The sequence below is a fragment of the Ceratotherium simum genome, chromosome 16 (assembly GCF_057802395.1).
Source record: "Ceratotherium simum simum isolate JZ-2026a chromosome 16, ASM5780239v1, whole genome shotgun sequence".
Lineage (NCBI taxonomy): Eukaryota > Metazoa > Chordata > Mammalia > Perissodactyla > Rhinocerotidae > Ceratotherium > Ceratotherium simum.
Genome location: NC_141915.1, coordinates 22,886,649 through 22,907,392, shown reverse-complemented (window position 1 = coordinate 22,907,392; position 20,744 = coordinate 22,886,649).

Below are 20,744 nucleotides of genomic sequence, written 5' to 3'. Positions count from 1 at the left end.
GGAAGCACAGGTGCTGGGGAGCGTAGGTTTGGGGGTCAAACTCGCATTTAAAATACTTACAGTCAAGATATATCAATTGTGTGATCCTGGGCAAGTCTCCTCCCCTCTCTCCACCTCAGTCCTCTCTCCCTCTCGGTCTTCTCTGTAAAATGAGGATGTGCATCTTGGTATAAATGAAGATGTATGCAAATGAACCTTTTCAACCACACCCTGGGGAGCAGACAGAAGAAAGAAGGTCTACACTGGTCAAATGGGGGCCTCAGACATCGAGGAAGAGCTGCGGGGGTGGGGGCACCTTCTCAGTGAGCCCAGAGTTACCTTGAAGGGGAACGTTGAGAACGCAGAAACTCGATCTTGGCTTTGGATCCTCCAGGCTGGCTTCTGTGGCAGCAAAGTGCACAAAAGGAATCCACAATACCCTTGGAGTGGAGAGCTTGGGTTTTCACCAAGGTCAGAAGCCAGAACCTTCTGTTTCTTGCAGTTATCATGGGGACAGAACTGAACTCTAAGCCCAAGCTGAATTCAAAGTCAAGTCTCACGCAAGCATAGTCTGTGTGTCCGCGTGTGTGCTTGTTTCTTACTCTCAGGCCTGTGTTTTGCTGAGGTGCAAGGAACAAGGATTCTTTTCCAGCCAGTGGTTTAAATAAGACCCGGAGTGATGGACCCGCAAGTCATTGGATTAGAGGATGAGATGGGACAGGAAATGATTAAGGAGCAAGAAATACAGTTTGGGTACTTCTGGTCTGCGGGAGGAAGTTGGAAGTGGTAACAAAAATGAAGTTTGGGGACTATTTGCTCATTTACACATCATCTCCCACTCCCCAATTACACACCTAATTAAGAGTTGGACAGTTAGGCAAACAGTTTAAGTGTGTGAGGAGGGAGTTTGGGATTAGAGCACAGTGCAGGAAGAGGCCCCGCTAGTCTCTCGAACAATGTGGAAAGCATTGTCTCTGCGGTATGTCTTTCAGAGCCTACGGCCCCACTTCTCTGTGGGCATTTCTGACGCCCTCTGGATACATCTCCAGCTCGCTGTGCCTTGTCACTCTGTCCCTAAAAACACTAAATGTCAAAGACGTAAGAGATCTCTATAGAAGAAAGAACTGAGGTTCGAGAAAGAGAGAGAGCTGCTCAGGGGCAGAGAGGACGGGCGATCCAGGACTGCACCCGGCCTCCTGAGGCCAAATCCTGTGACCTTTACCTCACTCCCCTCCGTCTTTGCTCCCATTTTGATGTTCCCGCTCTCTCTGCCCATCTTCTCCTCCATGATTCCCAATTTTCCTCCTAGACTTTCCTGTACCCCCTTGTAAGACTAGTCCTCAGAGCCTTGATTCCCTCTATCATTGATAGGTTTAGGCAGAACGGGGACAAATCTGCCTGGTAAGTAAGACCATCTCTCCACGAGTGTGATCATTTTGGTTTAGCTGAGGGCTGGCGTCCACCACTTCTGCTCTTTAGAGCTATGGAAAGATGAGCTGTCAAGCACCCCTGTGGGCTCTCTCTCCGCGCCCCGTCACGGATGCTCTGTCAGTTTGCTGCAGACAGCAAATAGTCTTGTATAATCATTGGGGAACCCCCTTTAATGTTCCTGTTCCAGTTTCACTATCTATTTCGGAATGACTATCTCACGAAAGGTATCAAGCTGAAAAAGGGAAATTGGCTTGCTCTGTGTGGTAGACTTGGGTGAAAATGTGGTTACCACTATGCCAGTTTGGGGCTGTTGGAAAACCTCAGGGTTGATCCTATTACTCAGAGAAATCCTTGACTCTGGATGAAAAGTGTAACTGGAGAACTTGCTTAGGAGTTGCCTGAGGAAGTTGTAGAATCAGCGTCTTCCATGCTTACCTCCTATTCCATGTATCCTTGCCATTTCCATGGCAACTGGGAAGCTTCTTGGGATTCACTGAACCATTGCTTGCGGAGATATGGGAGGACAATCAGATAGGGTAGGTAGATACAGAGGCTGAGATGTGTAAATCTTCCCATTTTATCCTTACCTCTGGCTCTGACAGGCCTATTCCCCAAAGCACATGCAGGAATGTAAGGATCATTATTCATTTTGTGACCTCAGGGCCCCAGATGCCAATCCTGAGAGTCAGAAACATGCATCAAGTGTCTAGAGATCGCCCTGGAAACACCCTGTGGCTTAGCTTCCTATCGTAGCCTTGTCCACCCTCAGGGCTCCTCTTATTCTGCCCATCTTTCTTCTTTCTCCTTTTCTTCCTTTAGCTTCTTCCCCAAGCCTCTGGCAGAGACCAAGCTTAGTGCTAGAGTCAGGGACAAGCCATACTTTTCTCTTGCTGGGGGCCGGGTGATGTGGAGGGAATGGGAAAACAGCACAGAGGTCAAGAGAAATGTCTGCTTTCTAGCCATGTGACCGTGAGCTTCAATTTCTTCATCAGTAAGTGGAGACGATAATAGCTCCTCCCTCATAAGACTGTTGTGAGGACTAAATGAGTAAACATATGTGTTGCACTTAGAGCCGTGCGTGTCACATAGATGATCCTACATAAGGAGAGTGACGTTAGGTCCAGATGCATCTCAGACCGTCTCATTTCATGCCTCCTGTCCCAGCACCATTATTAGCAGTGCCCCTCTTCCCATGTCAAATGTATCCAGAGTTTGGATGCTAAATATGGCTACCCTGTATGTAGTGTTAGTTATTTTACTATGGGCAGTGATCCAGTATTTTAAGGATGTACAGGGTCAGATGCCAACGGCTAGGAAGTGAGGCAGGCCAGAGTTTGGCTCCAGAGCATCTACAATTAACTAACTCAGGTTAAACTACCCCTATCTTGGGAGACAAAGAAAACCCTGTAATGCTGAAGTTTTGCTTTCCTCCCCCTTTCCTCTCTCTGGGGAAAGATGCCAAGAAGCAACAGGGGTGCAGCCCCACTGGGGTCCCACCAGTAATGCTCATTCAGAAAGCAGTTCTGAGAGCCCAGTGCTGGGGGATGCTTTGTGCTCTGCCCTAGGCCAGATAACTGGGGTTGGGGTGCCAGGATCGCCAAGTGCAGCCAGCAGAGCTATGTGTTCCTGGATAAAAGAAAAATATCTAGAGATGGCCACAGTTGTCTGACTCTTCTCCCTGGTGGAAGGATCAGGGTGAATTTTGGCAGAAGGATCATACTACATTTACGTGACCAGAATGGCAGGCTGAGAACTCTCCTGGAGGTCAAGTCCTTGGGTTCCTCCTCCTCACCAAGTCCCTGAGGTCCTTGTGTACCTCAGATCACTGTCTGTCTGTCTATCTATCCATCCATCCAACTATCCATCCATCCATCCATCCATCCATCCATCCATCCATCCATCCATCCATCTGTATCCCTGTCTTTACCATCATCATTAGAAATACTGTCTGTCATTCTAATAGCTTGGACCCTGGGGTCAAATCCCAGCTCCTCCATTCACTAGCTGTGTAACTTTCGGCCAGTTCCTTACTTTTTTGTGCCTCGGTTTCCTCATCTGTTAAATGAGGATGATCCGTATCCACCCAGTAGGGTTATTGTGAGGATTGAAAGCTATTTATATCATGCTCATGGCAGGTGCGTGGCACACAGTGAGTGCTCTAATAACTATTGCTGTTGTCAGTACATTATCCTTGTTATTTTCCTCATCAGAGGGGCTTCTGATCTTCTCATCCCATTCCTTTGGTTGTCTTAATATAATTTTAAACAAAAGAAACCTATTCACATGTTGTTAGGAAGAATGCCCTGCCCTCTTTAGGCCCAACCAGCATTTGCACTCACCGTTTTATTACACACATGGGGCAGACTAGGAAAACAGAACGCGGTACAGAAGGGAGTGGGATGGCCTCTATTCCTGTTTGGCTTTTGGAGAAAGAAAGTGTTAAGAATTGCATAGATTTTAGAATTAGACAGACTGTGGATTGAATTCTGCATCTTCTGATTTTAACCATAGGAACTTGCGTAACATATCTCACCTCTCTGAGCCTCATTTACTGATAGACAAAATAGAGAAAATTGCACGGTTGATGTGAGGGTTAATGGGCGCAAAAGTTCCCAGCTCAATTTCTGGCATACAGTAGGTACTGCATAGTGCTGATTCCTTGTCCCCTCCTGTTATTAGACTGTAAGCTTGTTGTGGGGAGGGAGGCTGTTGTATCTCCCAGCACTCAGCGTGGTGCCTGTACCTGAGAAAGCAGTCAGTAGAGAGTCGGTAAGCGAATGCAAAATGGATAGATTTTTCATCCGTTACCTGCCTCCTTACACATATCATATTAATTCCCTGCTTACTGCATCGTGGCTAATCACTGCTACAGAGGAAGGCTTTGGGGACTTAATGGTTTTTAAAAACTATATTCAAGGTTAAGTTATGAGTTAAGCCAAGACTCTAAACTTCTGGAAGCAATTTCTTCCTGTTTCTACAGTCGCTTAGCCTCATCTGCTTTATTTATTCAAAGCCTGCTAACCTCTCCTCCTTGCATTCTCCCACGTTGGGCGGCGCGGGTCATGGCTGCACCTTGCTGGATTTCCCTGGAAAGGAAGCAAATGCTGAGAACACCGTTTAAGGCTGAAACGCCTCAGGCTTTGCAATTTCAAAGGGAATTAGCTAGAAGGTGGGGGAGTATTTGTCCTTGGCACCAGTCCCTTCACGTCCTAAATTCTGTATTTACTCACAATGTGTGAGGGATGGGAAGGGGAGACTTGATTTAGAAATTGGCCCTTCTTCCAGGTCTTTCTAGCTAGCTCATGAGCCTTGTCGCCCTGAGACTCTACAAAGGCCTGTCTCCTGGTGGGGTGGCAGGGGTGGGGGTGACAGTGGAGGGGGACAAATTAGTCTTGGGCTGCTCAAGGTGGCTGTTCCCTGCATATGCCTCTGTAGCTATCTTCTTATGTTTCTTGGGCACTCTGTCTCCCTTAAGGCATTCCTGATGGGGTGAGAGTTGGTTAACGAGATTGCGCAGTTCTAGTATGCCTGGTCTAGGGGTTGTTTGAGGTCTTCCCTGGATTGCAAACTCCTCAGGGGCAGTGCTTTGTTTGGTTGCTTTTTTAATTTTTGTATTTTTAGGAACTAAGACTGGGCACCTGGTCCTATATAACTGCAATTGTGTAGAGAAAAAACTCGCAGCTCTCCTCTTAAGGAGAACCTAGCAGCAAGCATGGAGTAGACCTTCTCTTGTGGGAGGCACCCATGTTCCTGTGGGAAGGTGGTAACAGAACTTTGAGTGTGTGTGGTTGGAGGGGTACCGTTGGAGGACTTTTGGGGACCTAGCAGAAGCTATCGCTCTCCTTGTTATGCAGGTGTCTGGGGCAGTGTGGACGGATCTGCAAAGGGATACACAGGGTGGAATGGGGCCAAGATGGTGACCCTGATCCTAGAGACAGGCGATGAGAGAAATCATCAGGGTGGAGGGTGATGGCCCTCATCAAGCTCACGGGCTGGAGAAAAGGGGCCATGTGCACTGGTGAGGGAGACCTGGTTGAAGCTCAGTGTGTGAATGAGTCTGGAAGCTTCTTAGCTCCTGACTCCCCTGACACGGTGTACAGACCTAGGACAATGGCTGAGCATGTGTGTTTGTGAATTAGTAGAACTATAACGTTGGCCTAACCATAGCTTCCCAGTGCAGCCTCTGTGATGATCTAGGCTAGCAGCGTGGGCATCCACTCAGCCATGGTGGGGTAGTCTCCGGACCTACAGGAGACCATTCTTCAACAGTGACCTCTTGTGGTGATGAGGGGCAATTGCACTTGTAGTCTGAGGAAGCTGCAAGGATATTGAACTGACTGATGAAGCCCTGGAGTTGTTGGGTAAGTGGTGGGAATGAGGACAGGGGAAAACAATATAACATCAAGAGGGAGGAAGATTCTGGATCGTGCTGATTAGGAGAAATGGCTTGAATGATTCATTTCACAACAACGAAAACATGTGACTGTAATTGTACCCCAAATTGGTGAAATAGTTCATACCAGTTACAGAATTTATATAGCGCACAGCACTGTTGGATTTCAATACATGTTTGTTGAATGAAGAGGATGGATGAAGAGATGGAAGTAACACTCATTGATTGAAACTCACACTCTGAGAGAAACTTCTGATACTTCTCCAATTTCTTGTCTTTTTTTTTTTTTAATTTTTTTTTTTTGTGTGAGGAAGATAGCCCTGAGCTAACATCCGTTCTAATCCTCCTCTTTTTGCTGAGGAAGATCAGCTCTGAGCTAACATCTATTGCCAATCCTCCTCCTTTTTTTTTTCCCCCAAAGCCCCAGTCTGTTGTATATCAAAGTCGCACATCCTTCTAGTTGCTGTATGTGGGACGCTGCCTCAGCATGGCCGGACAAGCGGTGTGTCGGTGCACGCCCGGGATCCGAACCCGGGCCGCCAGTAGGGGATCGCACGCACTTAACTGCTAAGCCATGGGGCCGGCCCCTCCAATTTATTTCTCACAACCTGCTAAATATTGTCATCCTCATTTCACAGATGAGCCTTCAAGGGTCCATATATAGTAGCAAATGGTGGACACAGTGTTTGAACCCAGAGCTGACTCCCAAAGCCAGGCTGGTCCTTGGCCAGATGGGAGGCTTCAGGGCTGTCTGCTGTAGCCTCAGGCTGTGAGTGGTAAAAGGGATTTTGGATGTGAGTATAGTTAATAGAGATCTGGGATTGGTGAAACCCACTTGATTGAAACAAAGTCAAAAAAAGTCTTTAAAAAACGAGAAACGCTGGTTTTCTCCTGAGACCTATGGCCTGGCTTGAGGATTATGGTGCTGAAAACTCAGCAAAACTTTCACTAGCAGTATCTGTGGAGGGTGGGAAGGGAGAAGGGAATAAAGGAGAGAGAGTAAGTCAAAGATGTGTGGATTGAGAGCCCAGAAAAAAAAAAAAATAGGCAGGGGGCTGGGAAAAGAAGAGAGGAAAAGAAGAACCTTTGAAAAAACAGGTCCATTTAGATTATCCAACTGAAAGAAACATTAAAAGCATGTGGGTGGTTTTGCAAGGAGTCCCATCAAATTGCATGAGGTTAATTATTTTGACCTCATTTCCTGCTATCACACTTGACAGGGCATTCCAGACTGGAAAGGGCGCCACTGCCCTCAATAACGTGTCTACAGAACTAATGACCTCTCTGGAGTGTAACTCAAGTTCCAGCTCTAAGTCTAGGAGCAAATTGGCTTTGCAGTAATAGCTCCCAGATAATTGCTACTGGTTTCTGGTCCCTTTTGGCAGGAAACACAAGGTATGCACTTGTTAAGCCTTCTTTTTCTTTTCTTTTTTTAAAAGGCCTGTGGTCCATCTTGCAATATCAGAGAATATGTGACTGTTGGAAACTCAGTGGTGCAGAAGCAGCAGTTAGATTGAGCCCGAGGAGGGTGGGGGCCATGATTGTTCTGTGGACGTGGTACCCAAGAGCCTGGCACATGGGAGTAAATCAGACTATTTGAATAAAAGAGTGAATATGTGCTGAAGCTTTGTTTCTTTGAGGCCACGCTCTTTTTCAATATAGTTTTGAACCTTTCCAATATATCAAGCTGTCTGCTGGCCTTTGAGGATATAATGCTTAATAGGACGTATTGTGTATCCTCAAAGAGCTTATAGTTAGTAGGACAATTCTTCTCTTTGCGAGAGAGGGGGAAAATGATATAACAAGGCATTCAGAAACTTACAGGCCTGACTTTGTTAATTTTTAAAGAAATTCTTCTCCTCTGGTTGGACATTTCTGTTAAATAGAAGATTACAAGACCCAGGGATGCTTCTGGAAAATCAAGAAGCACAATAGTTTGTTTTAAGTTTCATTCATTTATTCAACAAATATTGATTGAGTCTCTACCATGTGGTAGGAGCTCATTTTGGTGCTAGGAAACTGTGTGAATAAGGCAGCCCCAAATCTTTATTTTTCAGGAGCTCATATTCTAGCCGGGGAGGCAGACAATACAAGAGAGAAATAAGTAATATAAGAAATATCTGGGACGTTCCATTGTGATAGGTGCAGGACATGGAAAGGACTTTAGATTTTGCTCTGAGATGGGAAGTCAATAATTCTTCTGCATGTTTTTCTCATTTCCTGTTCAGACAAACAGACCCTTCGAAGCTTCTCTATTTTTCCAACCACATTTAACATCCCTTAGGAGAAATTCTGACATACGCAAACCCATCCACCATTTCCTAATGCTCAAAATTCCATCAAAACCGTGAACAAATGAATTGGCTTCTGTGCTCCTCAGGTGCCCCACCTGTCAGACAATACCTGCAGGGCTGTTGTAGGTCAAGATAAAATGGATGCGAAACAACCGAAGCCCGGTGAGCGCTTGATCACGGTTTCTTCTGAAAGCAAAATAACATTCTTTCATGAGGCTCTTTCGGGGTTTAAGTAGACATAGGTTGAAAGCACAGATCCTTGTGCTATGGTGTTCCCGCAAAGGAGAGGAGCTCAGAATCACAGTACATTCAGGGTAGAGGGGGACCTTCCAGCAATGCATAATAGGGTGTGAATGACCCTCTCAGAGTGGCCCCACCCATCTCAGGGGAAACGCCCTGAACCCCATTCTGAGATCCTTTCCTTGTCCCACGGAGCTCCCTGCACCCTGGCTGATGAATATCAACGTTGCACTACTCATCTGCTCTCACCTTTAAACCCTGATTTGTGACTGCACACTTCCCATTCTGCACGGGGACAGAGTGGGTGGCATGGGGACCAAAGAAAGATTACAAGTCCACAGAGTGTGGCTCCATGTCACCTGGGTCTCCTTTTGACAATAACAGTAATAATAATAATAATGGTGTTAATGGCAGCTATGGTTACTGAGCTTTTCTTAGATACGTATTAGTGCTTTACACATTGTTGCTCATCGGATCCTCCCATCAACCCTAAGACTTAGGTGGGTACTGGGACTATCCCCACTTTACAGATGAGCAAACCGAGGTTTAGACATGTTACATAGCATGCTTCGAGTAACACAGCTAGTGTGTGGTGGATCCAGGACTTAAACTCACAGCTGTCTGACACCAGCACCTGGACCCTTGACCACAGCTCTCCACGGCCTCATGAGGCTCATGGGCAGCAGCATGATTCAATGACCCTGGACTCTTACTGGAAGCTCATTCCCACACCTGCAGTGGGACCATGGGCAATTTAACCTCTTTAAGCCTTAGTCGCCTTGTCTGCAAAATGGGCAGAATAACCTCACAGGATGAAGTGATTGTTTGCTCCCAATACATGTTGATTCCCTTTCCTCCATGAAATTCCAATCCATACAGAGAACTTAGTAGGATATTTCAATGTCAGCGGGTATGCAGCCCACAGAACCCACCTGATGCACAATCTTGTACGTGGTTGCTTTAGAACCAGGATTGCTCTTCAAAGCGCTCCAGCATTGGCACTGTTTTAATCAACGACTTCAAGCTCTGCTGGATTATAACTCCTCCTCTTAGGACCACATGTATCCTTACTCTAAGTGAAGACTGTGAATATTGTCATTCAGGTGGCAGCTTCGGAATGTATTCCCAGCAAAGTTAATTAAATGTACCCAATGCTCTCCATGCACCTCTCTCATCTTTCACACAGTCAGGCTTGTAATTTCACGTGCTTTCCCTTGGTCTATTTTTATACTATCACATAATAATTTATCCCCTAAATATATCCATCATCCTGGATTTGCATTTATTTTTTATTAAGTCTCTTGCCTGCCTCCTGTAATTTAATTGGTGTTTACTTCGCTCTCTGAGTGGTGGAGGGCATGGAGTTACATGACGTGGGTCCGCATCTGGACTCTGATGGCTTGTCTGCTCTGTGACTTGGGGAAATTCCCTCCTGTCAACCCAGGTCCAAGTGTGCTCATTTATAAATGGGAGCGAGACCTACAATGAAGGGTTCTTGTGTGGGTCGTGGACAAACGGAAGGGATTGCTATGAGCAATGGCCCATCTTTCTTTGGGGTTATTGAGGATTACCGAGTCCTCAGCACCATGCATGCAGAGATAGGCAATACAGGAAAGACAGTAAACATGCGGGCTGTAGAAGTAGATTGGGTGGCTCCCAGCTCTTCCTAGCTGTGTGACCACGGACATGTGATTTAACCTTGCTATGCCTCAGTTTAGACAGGGAACAGCTATAAAGTGGAGACGGTAATAGTACCCACCTCACTGGTCTGTATTAGGATTCACTCAGTGGTTCTTAACTGTGAGTGGTTTTTGCCCCCAGGAGTTTAGAAACATTTTAGTTGCCATAATTGGCGGGGTGGGGGAGGATGCTGTTGGCTTCTGGTGGGTAGAGGTCAGGGATGAGGCTAAACATTGTAAATGCATAGGACAGCTCCCCACAACATAGAATTTTCCAGCCCAAATGTTAGTGTTGAAGTTGAGAAAATCTCACTAACTGATAAAATTCGGATAAATTCTTGGTATAGTTACTGGCACACAATAAGTGTCTATCTTGAACGAAGTTGACTATGCCTGGAGAGAGCCATAGAAGGCCTTAATGCAATGGAACCCTGATGCTAATTCCATTCTCGGTCTCCTGCACACAACCAGCCGCATCACAGATCTATTTCCTTGTGTCGAGTGTGTACACATCAGTCTTGCTCATCCACCTGCACGCTCTGTGGACGAAAGACACCTGCCTGATTCATCTTTGAGTCTCTCCTGGTGTTTAGTACTGTGACTTGACACACATAATGTGCCCCATCACAGTCGGTAAAATCGCCAGCTGTCTTAGAGGTGGTTGGCTATTTGGTTTCAGAGTTTGTTAGGTGTTGTAGAGATATATAGACGTAGGAGTCATTTGTTCAAGAAGGAGGGTGGGGCTCTTGTAGGAGGCACTGATGGAGCAAATGGAGTAAGAAAGTTCATCCTCCAAGGACAACTACTATCTTGTCTGGAGATGGTCCTCACTCCCCAACCCTCACAGGAAAATACACTTAGCATGAAGAAGGAACAGAAATTTCCAGGTCTCCAGCCTTGGGAAAACTGCTGGCTCTTCTCTGGGCCAGAACCTGAAAGAGTGATTGTTCACAGAACCACTCAGGGATAGGTCTGCAAGGGACGGCAGGAATCATCTGGTCTCTGTGTTTCTCCAAGGAAGAAATGAGTCCAGCTAAATACTGGTAGTAGCTTCACCAGAGCTCATGGGAACATGTCTTATTGAGCATTATCTCTTCACAGGCTAGTGGAGAACTTGAGACACCAGAGATGCTTAATAGGGTGTAAATGACCCTCTCAGAGTGGCCCCACCCATCTCAGGGGAAACGCCCTGAACCCCATTCTGAGATCCTTTCCTTGTCCATGGGACCTCCCTGCACCCTGGCTGCTGAACTTCAGTTGCACTGCTTATCTGCTCTCACCTTTAAACCCTGATTTGTGACCACACACTTCCCATTTTGCATGGGGACAGGGTGGGTGGTATGGGAACCAAAGAAAGATCACAAATCCTCAGAGTGTGGCTCCATGTCACCTAGGTCTCCTTTTGACAATAACAGTAATAATAATAATAATGGTGTTAATGGCAGCTATGGTTACTGAGCTTTTCTTAGATACTTATTAGTGCTTTACACATTGTTGCTCATCGGATCCTCCCATCAACCCTAAGACTTAGGTGGGTACTGGGACCATCCCCATTTTACAGATGGGCAAACCAAGGTTTAGACATGTTACATAGCATGCTTCGAGTAACACAGCTAGTGTGTGGCGGATCCAGGACTTAAACTCACAGCTGTCTGACACCAGCACCTGGACCCTTGACCACAGCTCTCCACGGCCTCATGAGGCACATGGGCAGCAGCATGATTCAATGACCCTGGACTCTTACTGGAAGCTCATTCCCACACCTGCAGTGGGACCATGGTAATTTAACCTCTTTAAGCCTTAGTCGCCTTGTCTGCAAAATGGGCAGAATAACCTCACAGGATGAAGTAATTGTTTGCTCCCAATACATGTTGATTCCCTTCCCTCTATGAAAATCCAATCTGTACAGAGAACTTGGTAGGACATTTGAATGCCATGTCCCCATTTATCCCACAATCCAGAGCACTCTCTGCTGTATGCACAGACCCCTGCCCTGCCCACCCTTGGGGATAATTGTTGGTTTGCGAACTGACCCCTGTACTCACAGAGGGCAAGGAGAGAGGGAAGAAAGAGGCAGACCACTCCACATTGACACACAGAATAGGTTTAATAATCAAGGGAACTTACTAACGAGGCTTGTCTTCAGCCCCTGCAAGATGAGCAGATCTCTGCACTCGCCTGCCAGCATCTTAAAAATTTATATAGAGGCCTTAACTGGGTTCGGTCACATACCCGGTCCAGATGGTCTCAACAACGCCTTACTCTCTCCAGGCTGCATCCTTGAAACTAGCTCCCACTGTGGGAACGGTGGGCAGAATGTACATTCCAAGGACAGGAGAGAGATGAGTAACCTCCTTTGCTGGGGTCCAGCTCGCGGTTCAACCGCGGGTCACATCCTCTCAGTTACCAATTCCCACAACAATGAAATGACGTCTTTTACTTATTGGTATCTTCCTACATCGCTTTATCAAAGTGCCCATACCAAAATTAGCAGGCAATAAATCCTTGCTAAATTGAATGCATAATCAGACACAGAAAAAGGAGACACGCATACATATGTATATTTTTGTATTTGTATATACAGAGCTAGAGGGAAAAGAGATTTACCTCATTCTCAAAACTTCCATAATAAGCTCTTGAAAACCTAGCCTCTGCTGGCTCTTCTGTGGCCCTTTGGAAGACACACACCAGGCCACACAGGGTCTGGAAGGACATCCCTGGTATAGCCCGCTGGCCAAGTCCTGCAGTTTCATCCAGCTCCATCTCCCCCATCTCCCATCTTTCCTTGCAGCTCTCTTCACTCTCTCCAGCCCTCATTGATTTCCTTTTCCCCAGAGTCAATTCTTCTTGTCACGGCTAGTCGACGTGGCACTGCCACACTGCTTCACTGTGTCACAGCTCTGTGAAGTGTCTGTGGAGGAAGCTCGATTAGAATAATGGCAGAGTGGAAACAACATGAAATATGGAGTCAGGAAACTGGGATTTGAGCTCCAAATCCCCCTACTGTCTCCTCAGGGTCCTTCAACTCTCTGAGCCTCAGTTTCCTCCTTCACATTATGGAAACGGTGACCCCTCTTCTGCTCCCAGAATATAAATAGGATAATGCCTGCTAGAGAGCTTCACATCAAGTGTGATACAGATAGAAGCCTTCATTAATGCCTCGCCAGTGAGAAGGAAAGTTCCATGAGCACGGGGGCTGTGCTTTTCACGTCTTATGTACTCCGTGCAGTGCCTACCACAGGATTGGACACATGGAAACATGCCTAGTGAATTTATAATAGAACGCGTATCAATGCAGAGAAAAAGATGAACATTATAAACATAAATGCATTGCTCTTTTTTCCCTCAATCCTGTGTTCCTCTTTTGTTACTTTTATTTCGTGTTGTTTTATGAAAGAGCGAGGGAGTAAATAAATTGAATTAAAATGAGTAGAGGCGATATAGAAAAGTCGTCCCGTGCAAATAGTTGTGCAAGTGAAGTGCACCAGCTCCATATACACTGAAGCACTTTTCAAAAGAGCAGATGGCTGCATGGGGGAGCAGGGTGGAGGGGGCACTGATATAAGAAGGTAGGTGGCTGGGCGAGAAAGATGGATGAGTCAGGGAGGTTGCGTAACACGCAAAGAGGTCAGGGTGTGATAAAATATCACATCACTGACGACCTGTTCCCAAAGATTAGAAGCAGTTGTAACCACAAGGGGGAGAGGAAGTTCCACTCAGAAGCAAGGCAGGACTAGCTTCTCTGGCGCTGTTTCTCCTTTGCTGGTGTTCTTCTGTAGCGTGCCAGCTCACCCATGGCCGCGGTGGTGCTAATAAAGTTTTTGTTGAAAGCCTGTCTGTGGCTTGTTGGCTTCAGGGCCTCTCTGCTCATTCATCCTTTCGTGGGAAGCAGTTGGCTCCAGGGACTGAGAGCAGAGAGAAAACAAACAGCGATGGTTTCTTTCTTCTGCTTCCTTCCCAGGGGAAAGAGGGGCAGCGGCGGACACGAAGAGGAGGATGCAGAAACACACAAACATGAAGTAAAGGATATATAGAGGAGGAAAACACAGAGCAGAGGTTCCAGAGGAGAGAGGTGGGCTGGGGTGGACTTTCACAGCTGTGAGGAGAAGGGAAATGACATTACATAAAAGCAGAAATCAAGGCCTCCGGGCCCTGGGTGCCTCCTGTTACCCACGGGGTAGACTTGAACCAGGCCTGCTTCAAGAGAAGACTTTGGTGTCTTTAAACAGAGGGACAGATTAAGAGGACTTCAGAATAAAAAGGGTGTGGTCAGGTGTGGTCCAGAAGCCTCTCCTCAGCCCACCTACGAGGGGTCAGGCCCTAGTGACTAAGGGACTGTGGGGAGATGTGTCTCATTGAAAACTAACAAAATAAGAGAAAGAAGCTGCTAACTCTGTACTAGGGGGTGACTGCTCATGTTACAAACTAATTTTTGGTTATCAATAAATGGATTGAGGGTAAGGAAGAGTTTGGAGGTCCTTTTATGACTGTCTTTCTTATTTCACACCAGCAAGCATTTGTTAAACACCTCCTGTTTAAGTCATTTCTTTATGACATCATTATTCTATCAGATTAGGAGAGTAGAGAGAAGCTTGTACAGGAAGGGTCAGAGTCAGCTGTCCATTCAAAGACAGTGGGAGTAAAGACGGAATAACTCTTTAATCCAATAGGTAAGCAGCACTCAGTTCACACCTAACCTCAGCTTTCATCAGCATCCGTGTTTTTGTAGACGATGAAGTTAGGCGAGCTTAGTCCACAGGCCCTGAAGTCAAGGTTTTCAGTCAAACAATCCCAGCTGAGATTCTCCAGGTGCACAGCCCCCTGCTGGATGCGTGGCTCTGGCTCCATTGAGGTCTTCTCCGGTGCACAGTCCCCTGCTGGATGCACGGCTCTGGCTCCATTGAGGTCTTCTCCGGGTGCTGGGGAAACAACGGACAGGGTTGGAAGGGAGGAGGTGGCCCTCATCTTCCTCAGAAACCAGGCTCAGGACAGGACCAGGTTCCCTAGCGTTGGAAGCGGGTCCCCATTCCTGCATCTCAGAGAAGGAGCCTCAGCATCAGAGATAAGGGAATTCATCCAGTGTTCATTTATTCATGAATTCTTATATTACTGAGCACGTCCCATGTGCCTCACACTGGAGTACAGTTTCCAATAAGCCAGGCAGGATTTCTGTCCCTGAGGTGGGGGTGGGGTGGGAGTTGGGGGGATGGGGATCCACGTTCTAGTAGGAGCAACAGATCATTTACAAGGAGATGAGATGAATTTCAGAAAATGACTAGCACTGAGAAGAAAAGGAAACATGTGACGGGATAGTGAATAGGGTGGCAGGTAGAGACAGGGAGGCCAGCCAAGGCCTCTCTGAGCAGGTGACATATGAGAACAAGCCAGCCATATGAGAAATCTTTCCAGGCAGAGGGAAATACAAGTATAACACTCCAGAAACCACCTTGGCATGCCTGATAGGAAGAGCTGCGGATGCATGGCTGGTTCTGGGTGGGGTCCCTGTTCTGCCCTCCATAACCCCACAAAGGAAGAGGGCCTTCTAGGCCCCACCCTAGAGATTGTGATTCAGTGGGACATAGGGAATGGGAAGGGGAACGGAGCAGGAATCTGCACGTTTAACAAGTGTTGGGTGATTTGAATTCACCTGGCCCTGTCATCACACTGTTACAGCAGATGGTGACATGGGGTTAATGACCAGAATCCCAGATCCTAACTCATTTTTGTCCCATTAACTGGGCATTTATGATTTGGTCAAGACTCATGTCAGATTGCAGTGGCATGGAAAACTGGAGCAGGAGGAGGCCTCAGCAATGACTAGCACAAACGAGGAAACAGAGCAGAGATATTCCACGGTTTTCCAAAGGCCACACAGCAAGTTAAGTCCATTCCAGGGCTCAACTGGCAGCTGAGCCCCAGAAGTCTTTTCTGTGTGGACTGGCTTCTGCAGTTTTCTCCTGGAAAAATAAATAAAACAACTACAAAGAAAATCTCAATGAGGTACGCATTAAATACCCGGCTTTGCTTAATGCCCCTCACTGCCATACCGTTTAAGACAAATTATTTGCTAAGTGTACACTGAAGTAACTAAATGGGACTGGTTGTTGTATGCGGTGTTTATTTATAAACCAACCAACAGCAGGGAAAGGCTTTGGTTTATAATAGTTGAACTGTAACATTTCTTTACCGCAATGAGGAGCCAGGAGGAAAAGTTGTATATTGAGGCTCCTCTGAGTTGGAAATAATAATGCCATCTACATATTAGAAAAGAATGTGTGTCTTTTTTTTTTTGTTAATTAGGGAGTGATGTTGGCAGCTACATGTATCTAGTACATGTTAAGTAGCAAATTAGCTTTAGAGCTGATTGTAGATCTCAGTTTCCTCACCCTCCTGCCTGTCACTATTGCAGGAAGTGGGAGGCTGCCCTTTGTGTCTCTCACCTTCCCTGGGCTCCAGGATTCAGGCGCTGGGCAGGCCCCAGGTTCCCCAGAGTTGGAAGAGAGTCCTCCTCCTTGTATCTCAGAAAAGCAGCCTCGGCGTTAGCGAAAGTGAATTCATCCATGTGTTCATTTATTCATTCATAAGTAAATAAATTTACCTCGCAAAAATCTGGGCACATTGTCTAATAGGGGGTTAAATTGCCTGATTTGCAAATGAGTTTATCTGGACAGTTTAGGTTTAGTTAGAACTTATCTGGAAAGTTTATGTTTTAAAGTTAATGTTTAGTCATACACTTGACATTTTGCTTCCATCAAGAAGACCACAATCACACAGAATTAGGGCAGAGCCTGAAAGTATCAGCCAGATAGACCCAATGTAAACTCAATTCCCATACTCCCTACACATACCCACAGTGCTAAGTGAATAGGTATAAATATGATAGCAGAGAAGAATGTTTAACCAACTGAATATCACAAAAGCATTTTTAAGGGTCCTGGAATAGTTGATGTTTGTATATAAACCATACTGCTAATTGTTTTTCTACCTCCAGAGGGTATTGTCAAAATTAATTTTTAAGAGCTCTATTTAATTGGCTTAAAGAAAAATAAGCTTTAATATCAGTAGTGTACTTATGTAAAACTAAAACTTAATTTTCTTTCATCTGCTAGAAAGACAAAGTTTTCTTGGACTATTGGTCTGTTCGTGATGGGATTGTGAAAGGTTTTTCTTTATCTTTTAAGTAATCTGCCTAGATTCTGTGTTTTATCAGATAAAACAAAGATTCTGTGTTTTATCAAAATAATTTCTTTGGCTTCAAGTTGTCCTTATCAGGTCTTTGATTACTTAAGAAAACAGAGTCTTCTTTACTAAAAGAGCTAAGTTTTTTTAATAACTATGTAACTTTATGTAATTGCCTTGGTCTTTAATTGTCACTTTGATTAGATGGATAACTAAGGATTATTTCACTGTGACCTATGATCCTATTTAATCAAGTGTTTTAAAACCCTTTGATATTTTTGACTTCCCCCAAATCAAATTCTCAATGAATCCTTGTTGACTGTGAACTAACTTGGGGATTTTCCAGAGGGCACCTGGAACATCTCAAAAGATGTGTTCTTTCTCATTATAAAAGATATTAAACCAGTTAAGCTTATTTGATATGTTAAATTACATGAGAAGCATCCTCAAACAAGAAGTGATGCTAAACTTTCCTTAGGGTATATTTGTATGAAATTCCTAAAAATCTGATATGTCCTGGTATAATGCTATCAGTCATAATTTAAAAATGTATGTAATAGAAATAACCAAATTTCCTTGTCAATTGCATTATAATGAACTCTCCTCAAATCTTTAACGATGGCCGTTTTTAAGTCTTTGGTCATTTACAGACAGTTATGTTTTACTCTCATGCTTTTGCAAAGGTGTTCCTGCAAAAGTGCTTCATCTTCGAGAAGATTCATGGAAAGACTCTGACAAGTACAGGTTTCTGATAACAGATGAATTTGGCTTCACATGGGAGGAGCAATAAGGGACCTTTCAAGCACTTCCCCAAGGCTACCTGCACATCCTCACAATATGTCAGGGGATGGTACCCTGAGACCTGTCCCTGTGCTCCTTCCCCACATCAGTAAAATGGGCCCATTACATTGCTGATATAATGTTAACATGTGAAGATTTGCCTCTGCTGCAGGACTCTCTGCAGACTTTGCTGGAACATCTTCAAAGAAGAGGATGGGTGGTGAACCCACAGAAAATCCAAGGCCCAGGCACCACCATAAATTTTGGGGAAGTTGTTTAGTTGGGTAAGATGCATGTTGTCCCAGAAGCTGTGAGGATACGATGCAAGCCTGCCTCACTCCTAAAAAAGCGCAAGAGGTGCAAGCCTTTGTAGGGATTTGGGGGTTTGGGAGGGCTTTTATTTCCCACCTGGCACAGTGCCTCTGTCCCTCATATTGCCTGGTGAAGAAAGCGCACACGTGGGGCTGGGGATCAGAGCAGCAAGCCGCCTTTGAGAAGGCAGAAATACTAGTGAAGCAGATTAAAGCTCTGGGCATCTCCCAAGTACGGCTACCATTTGAGTTAGATGTGTCTGTGACTCCGGAAGGTATGGGTTGGGCACTTGGCAGAGACAACAGAAGGGGAGAGTATCCCTAGGATTTTGGTCCCAGAGAGTACTCCTAGGAATCTGGAAGGGGGCAGAAACCCAATATACTCCCATAGAGCAACAACTCCTAGCAGTGTACACTGCACCTCTCCGGGTAGAGACTCTCACGAAGGAACAACATATCATGGTAAGAACTTCGCTTCCTATCAAGAGGTGGGTTGAGAATATGTCCCATTAACCCACCTCTGCCATGGCTAAGCTCCCATTTTGACTAAGCAGTATACCTATCTGCAGCAGAGGAGCACCCTTTCTGCCAGTCCACCACCTATAGAAATGTGGGTTCTACTAGGCCCTGTAGAGTATGTAGATCCTCCAAATGACCCCACCTCTATTCCTGTGGTGGCCCCTGCAGCCTGTAGGGAGGGAGTGGGGGAAATTCCCACTGATGTCTGGTATACAGATGCCTGGAAACAGGAACGAACCACAGCAGCCAGTGGGCTGAACTCATAGGAGTTTGGCTGGTGATCATTCATGAGCCCTGGCCGTTAACCCTTTGCACTGACAGTTGGGCAGTTCTAAAGGGATTAATCCTATGGCTTGGATGATGGGAAGCTGAGAGGTGGATGATCATAAATAAGCCTTCGTGAGGTCAGGACAGGTGGAAAGACATTTGGGTTCACCTGCAAGATCCTGAGTCAATCCTCACTGTCTTCCACGTCCCAGCTTATAATGCTCTGACACCCCCTGGCAATCAGGAAGCTAATGCCCTAGCCCCACTATGAGCCTTAGCTACTGACCCTTCGGTAGATACAGCAGATTGGGTGCATAGAAAGAGTGCCCGCCATGGTGCCTGGGTGGAATGGCATATGGCCAAGGATGCTGGATTGCCCTTGAAATATAGTGACTTGGTTAATGCAGTAATGGCAAGGCCTGTAAGTTCTAAACAATGCCCAAAGCAACTGCCAAAGGAGTCTGGGGCCATCCAGTGGAGTTCCCAACCAGTGAGAGATTGGCAAATTGATTATATTGGCCCCCCACCTCTGAATGAGGGTTCTAAATATACCCTGGTTTGTGTGGACACTGCATCTGGCCTAACGCTCTCTTTCCCCTGTTGCCATGCATATCAGGCTGCCACCATTAGGGGATTAGAGAAACTGCGAACCATGTATGGCTATCCTTGTCAGATAGACAGTGATTAGGAGTCACATTTCAAAGGTCATAATGTGCAAGACCAGACAAAAGAACATGACCTTGAATGGAGGTTCCATTTAGTCCTTGGCCAGGTGGACTAAAGTATTGTCCAGGGATTAAAAACCTAGGACCTTTAATACCTTTGAATGATCAACCAGTAGGGCTAGTTGCCCCATATGCCAGAATGGGGACTCCTGCCAAGACACCCAATGCCATAAAGGTAAGGAAGTCATGGGAAACAGCCAATGTCCTGACTCATACTGGGGATCAACATGCTATGCTGCTGAAAACACCAAGTCCCATCACGCCTGGGAAAGGCATTATCTATCTATTGGAACTTGCAATGGAGGTCCCACTGGGATGTGTGAGTTACTGCACACCCCTGGGTGAGGGGGATTACTCAATCTCCACTGGGATCCCATTGTCCTGCTGCAAGCTGGACCTGTTGAAACACACTATACTTGGAATGGAACAGACACCACTGAAAGAGGGGAGAAGGTAGGGTCCCAGTCTGGCATATCCTGCCCCCAGTTCATCTCCTCATGCCTGACAGTGCCGCGTCCCCTGGCCAACATGTGTGGTATGCACAACCAGGTCAAGTTCCTAAAGCTGCCAACCTCCCTCTCCTCAAGGCCAAGTGGACACATTCTTTTTCCCTTTAGTACAATGATTTTCCTGCCGTCTTTGTTCCCTCCATTGACCTGGAGGATGTTATAGCACATACAGAAGCCCTTACTACATTCACCCAGCAAGGCTTAAATGATAGCCGACAAAGCCTGTCCTTACTGAACACTGAAATGCCTCTAATCGGAAAAGCTGTCCTCCAAAATAGAATGGCCTTGGGCATTATTACTCCCGCGCAAGGAGGCACCTGTGCCATTATCCAAACAGAATGTTGTGTGTTCATACCTGTTCAGTCTGCTAATGTGATGTCTTTATTAAGCCACATGAGGACAAAAGTGAATGTCCTGAGGGATCTGACCCCCAACCTC